Here is a 6,000-nt window from a genome sequence, read left to right as displayed (position 1 = left end):
GCTCCTGGGGTATCTCCCTTCGCTGCGCCAGCATCCAGCCACCCCATTGCTTGTCCTTCGCCTCCCAAACTCCATCTCCACACTCCTCATGGTTGTGACCCATGAGACCGCAGACTTGGCAAAAATAGGGTATCTTTTCATACTTGACAGGGAGGAATTTCCTGCCTTCACCTGCCACACTCAACGGAGTCACCCTTGTAAGGGGTTTATTGACCAGAACCCTAGCACGGACCCATACATAGTCACCCTCGTAGTAAAGTCTAGGTGAAAGTTGTGTTTCCTTAACCCGGCTGATCCGCCGTGCTAGTTGATCAACTACCTCGATCTTGCGATACAATTCTGGAATATTGTGGATCTGCGCCCATACATACAAGCCATCGAAGACGAAAGATGCTGGATCTTGCTTCCCGTCATAATCCTCAATGAGCATACCCATCCCCCTGAATAACCAGGGTCCTCCATGAACAACCTTCTTCCAATCTCCCAAGCAGAACATCTGAAAGATGTAAAGGTTCTCACCCGCTTCTCTGTACTTTGGCACTTGTGCTAATCCCCAGATGGATTTCATGGTCTCAAACATCGATGATGAGCTGAACTGTCGGGTCGTGTTAACCTTCCCGATCACCAGCCAACGCGCATCGGCTGCGTACTTCTTTGTTTACTCCTCTCCCACGATCACATCATCAAGTTCATCATCCTTGAGGTCCAGGTGTTGCAGCATCTCCTCCAGCTTCTTCCCCGACCAACCTGCGGAGGACGATCCTGCTTCGGCCGCCATCTAGGGTTTACCCTCGAAACAGCTCGCCAAGTCAGGCCAAACAGCTAGCCTGTCCTCTCCCTCCGTTCGCCAGCACCAGGGCGGGCTCGAGCGGGGAACACACCGGCGGTAGATCGGACGGAAACTCTAGATGGCGATGGGCGGCGCCGCCAGAGGCGTGAAACCCTAAACTCGAGGGTAGGTACTTGTCCTTTTAGTTATTCTTTTCTTGAGCGCAGGCCCCTGCCTCATGCGGGCGTATATGGCCCGATCTATGCAGCCCACGGAATGTCGCAACCCCTGATAAAAAAGCTCTCTTTCTATACCCCTAAAAAAAAGCTCTCTTTCTATGTATCCCTCATAAACACCTCAAAAAAATATGCCTAAAAAAGCACTAAAAAAGCTCTGTTTCTATTTCAGCGATTTTTCTAGCTGGTTTTTTTTATTTCGGTCAGTTTATTCAAATTTAAAAATGTCCACGAGTTAAAAATATTTTTCTACTTATAAAACTTCATTAATTCAAATTATTTAAAAATATTCATGAATTTAAAACTAAAAATAGAATAGTAGGACAATGAAAATATGAACCGCTTATCTGGAGTGAAAGATTTGTCCATTGTATCACGTGCCAAGTGAAATGAGTAAAAGATTTGTATGTTGAATCTTTCTAAATTAGTACAATCTAAAGCCGCTTCTCTTGAGTTAATTTTACATACAAAATGTTTTAACATTACAAACCTTCTTGCTCTACAGCAGAACTTAATTTATTCGTTAGTATATAAATTAAGAGTTCATACATCACAAAAAAAAGAACTTAATTTATTCTGTAGGCTCTTAATGACAGCCACATTAAGAGTTCATACATCACAGGCCGGGTCTAAAGCTTTTTCTTTTCTTTTGTTGAAAGATGCAAAAGCCTTGCCTGTGTCTGAGCATGACCGCGTGAGTGTATGGCTCGACGATATGGAGCAGCGAAGAAGATGGCATTGGTCCGTTGTGCACAGGTGGTCCGCAGGAAAGCGATGGCCCGTCGAAGCTAGTGTGGAAACCTGTGGAGCCGGAGGGCCCGTCATACGGCAGGGAGGGCGCCTGCTGGTCCGCGGCCATGGTGTAGACTGGCGGCGGTGACGTCCGGCCAACCAGGCCGGAAGCTGGGACGGCGAGGGCGGGTACCGCACTTGCTGAATCGGCACACCCGCCGGCGCGGTTGTAGTCAGCCCGGTGCTGGGCGACGGAGGCGCCGGCAGCGGCAGCTGCCGCTGCCTGGAAACGGCGGAGGCGGCGGGCGCGGCGATGGCCGCGGCCAGCCATTGTGGCCAGATCAGGGCGGTGGCGGGGGCTGGTTGTAGCTGTAGCGAGGGCTGCAGTGGCCCGACCAGCGTCGCGGTGGCCCTGGGGTGCGGTGGCTACCAGGGCTGCCAGGGCGGTGGCGGCGAGGACCCGGGTAGCGTGGGTGACGCGGCGAGGGCCGGCGCCGGCCACTGCGGCCATTGGGGCGCGGCGGCGGGCGGCGGCTAAAGCGGCCAGTGGTGGTGTAGAGGCCCGGTCGGCGCCGCGGGTGCCGAATACCATGGCAGGGCGGCTGGGCCGATCGCGGCGGCCAGCGGCCCATAGGGGCCGGCTAGGTATAGCCGTATCCCCTGGACGGCGGTGACGAGATCGTTGAGGACCCCGATGATCTCCGCCGGGGAGTAGACGGCGGCCGGTGGTGCGGTGGAGGGCATCGTCATCTGGGTGGTGGTGGCACCGGAGGATGCGACCAGCGGCGCGGACGGGGAGGGCAGCGGCGCGGTGGTGACGCTCGGCAGCGGAAGCGACGGGATGGGCGACGGCGAAGACATGATAGGAACTGAGCTACCTGATACCAAAGTGTTAGGAGCTAGGGTTCTGCCGGTTCTAGGGCGAAGATTGTAGGAGAAAGATGGAGGAAGACGAGGTCGAGGGCGCGGCGGCCGACGGCTGGGCGCCGTCCTTGCGTGGTGGAGAAGAGACGGCGGCGGCGCAAGAGGCAGCTAGGGTTAGGTCTCCCGGCTCCCTAAGGGAAGCTGAGCAAATACTGATTACTTCTTACTTGATTAGATTGATACATCTCCTCTCCTTATATAAGGAGGTTTACTTGACACCTAAGCAAACGACCCTAATAACGATAAGATAATTGGGCTAAACCCCTAATAACTATAAAATAACTTGGGTCACAGCCCATTGAACTAAGCCCCTAATATGTCGGTCATAACAGTTATGATGAGTGAGACATGCATGCATGGTTCCATGTGGTTGACGGCGTATGATAGCTGGGCCAGTCGTCGACGGGTGAAGGAGGCCTCCAGCTGCTTCCAGGCAGCTGCCAACCGCTGTCAGCTTCAGCTTGCCCCCAACAACCAGGTTGCCTCTAAACTGTTGCTGACTGCAGATTCCAGATCAGGAATGCCACGACAGATCATAACAACAGATTAGGAATGAACAAATTAAAGATGTGCAACCTAACAATTTCCTGAAAGGCAGAAAAGTGTGCAGTTAGGGTTTAGGCCTACATCAGCTTATAGAATTTGTTAGGCAGAAAAATTGATGAAACAACATGCATAGATTCCCATTCTTTTTCTTTTGGAAGACGTACAGCTACAATTCGAAAGGGACCAAGCAAGACCAAGCAAGCAAACAAGTCTGTTCTTATCAAACAGTTATGGCTATAGGCATGTTAGGCTGTTTTTATGCTGACCGTTGGATGAATCAACACACTGATGCAGTCCCTATCTACAATCCCCTACCACTCTTCCACCCTGTTAGCCATCACAGGAACCCTATTGCAAGTTTCCAACTCAGACTCTGTTTCAAGTTAACGCGTACAAGCAAAAAATCGTAACAAAAATGGCAGTGGCGAGTACCTCTTCGGCTCTCCAGCTCCAGCCTCTCCTCCTCGTGCTCCTACTCGCTGCCACCAGCGAGGCCACCACATTCAAAATCATCAACCAATGTTCCTACACCGCGTGGCCAGCCGCTTTGCCGGGAGATGGCGTGAAGCTCGATCAGGGGGAGACGTGGGCACTGAACGTGCCCGCTGGTACCTCAGCAGGGCGCATCTAGGCGCGCGCAGGCTGCTCACTCCTTCGCGAAGGCGGGTCATGCCAAACTGGCGACTGCAGCGGATTGCTCGCCTGTACGGTCAGTGGTCGATCGCCAAACACGCTAGGCGAGTTCAGGCTTGGCCAAGGCCAAAGTGATGATGATTTCTTCGACATCTCGCTCACTGATGGCTTCAATGTGCCCATGGACTTCCTGCCGGTGCCGGTTCAGGGAAGGTTAGGGTACAGCAAGGGGCCGCGCTGTGCAGCCAACATCACATTGCAGTGCCCAAGAGATCTGAAGGCTCCGGGAGGGTGTAACAATCCTTGTATTAGGAGTGCGGAAAGCAATTGCAGTTACACAATTAACTCGGTCTTCTTTAAGCAGATGTGCCCAGATGCCTACAGCAATCCCAACGATTTTTCCACTTTCACTTGCCCGACTGGCACAGACTACCAGGTCATCTTCTGTCCCCTGATTAATCAAGCAATATCTTCTACAGCTGAAAGTCCCCTGCTTGCGCCCCCGGCCGATGTTGTTGGCGCCGCCTCCTTGCGGTGCAGCGCCGTTTCTTCTTCTACCTTTGAGCTGCCTCACACAACTCTATCCTCTCTCTTTGTCTCTCTCAAGAACACATGAGAACACACACGCACGCACACATGCACCAAGGGAGAAACCAACCGCTAGCTTTGCCAAGAGGCTCTCTCTGTGAAAACAAACACTACACTGTGGCTGCAGCCCTCACGGCCTCATTTTCTCATTAACTCAATGCCATACTTATATACACAGGAGGTTTGCCTCACGCACACCCTAACTTCGGGCCAGGGCGAACACAGCAAGGATTCAGAAGACCCAATCATATCTGATGGAAAGCTGGACGACAAGGAGGGGGAGGGGAGAGAGTTTGCACGTGAGCCAAAGAAGAAGAAGCCTACACCTGAAAATTCGGCAGAGACCGCGGCGCGGTCCTGCCTGTCCCAATGAGATGCATGAGTTGGAACTGCCGGGGGCTTGGGAACCCCGAGGCAGTTCGAGAGCTTCGCAGTTTAGTGAAGCAAGAAGGACCCTCTCTTCTCTTCGTCATGGAGACAAAGATTAGAGGCAAGCGTGTTGAATTTCTGAAATATGGACTTGGTTTCAGTGGCTGCTATGCAGTCAACAGTGAAGGGTTGAGCGGAGGTATTTGTTAGAAAATAAACCATGAATGTATTATGGCGTGTGTTGTAGCAGCTGTAGAGATCCGTTGGACTGGCCGCCTTGAGTGGAGCAGCCGTGGCTGGCTTAGCTATATGCATGGCCGGTCATGTGGCCGTTGGAAGAGGCTGGATCTGGGCGTGCATGCAGGTAGTGGCTGGTGCGGTGAGCGTGCAGTTGGTGCATGCATGAGTTAGTTAGCTAGTGGAGGCATTTTAGGAGTGGACTGCTTGGCTGTTGCGTTGCCGTAGCCTTTAAAAGGGGTCGTGTAATCGTGTTGTCGAAGTGCCAAACCCAGTGAATAAAGGTTGCCAAGATACAGGCCGGTCCACGGGCGCGGCGTTCGTCGCCATTGCTCTGAGTTCATGCTCGAGTTGGGTTATCTTGTGCGTATGGTTTCCGGGTTTGCGCCAACAATTGGTATCATGAGCTTGGTGTCTTGGGCGTGCTTGCCGTGCCGGAGGCGTGGCAGCGATGGCGGCGCTCGCTGGCAGCTGCGCGACGGAGCTCCGGGCCGTGTGTCGGCCCATGGAGGTGGGCGGCGCTGTGGCTGTCATGGCGCGTGGCGGAGGCGGCGGGCGGTGACGTCGTACGTGCGGCGACTGCGGAGGCCGCCGAGGCGCTGCGTGGTGGCGCGGCGGCGCAGCACGGCATGGCGGCATGGAGGCACTGCATGGCGGCATGGAGGCCGCGGCGGTGTAGGGCAATAAGCCGCGGCGGCGAGCCGGGCGCGACCGGTGCGTGTTATGGGTGCGCACTGGACGCGTCGGGTCGGGACCACGGGCGCGCGGTGAGCGCACTGGTGTGGTCGGGCTCGTCGGACGCGTCGGATGCGCGCGGGACGCACTGGGGTGGTCGGGCGCGTCGGGTGCGCGCGGGGCGTGCGGAACGTCAGGCGTGTGTCGTCGGCGGAGGAGGAGCTCGGCGTATGTCACCGGAGACGTGACGGAGCACGGTGGAACTGGCGTCGGTGCGCCAGGTCGGGTCTG

General features: G+C 54.6%; 1 pseudogene; it reads left to right on the top strand.

Annotated features, from left to right (window-relative positions):
• The first annotated feature begins 3,443 nt into the window (after nt 1–3,443).
• The window catches only part of LOC125546569 (G-type lectin S-receptor-like serine/threonine-protein kinase SD2-5), a 65,586-nt pseudogene continuing 63,029 nt past the window's right edge, over nt 3,444–6,000 (top strand).

Source organism: Triticum urartu, chromosome 3A (assembly GCF_056163025.1).
Source record: "Triticum urartu cultivar PI428250 chromosome 3A, HENAU_Tu73, whole genome shotgun sequence".
Classification (NCBI taxonomy): Eukaryota; Viridiplantae; Streptophyta; class Magnoliopsida; order Poales; family Poaceae; genus Triticum; species Triticum urartu.
The sequence above is the reverse complement of the archived record's forward strand: the minus strand, read 5'-3'. Positions and strand labels throughout refer to the sequence as shown.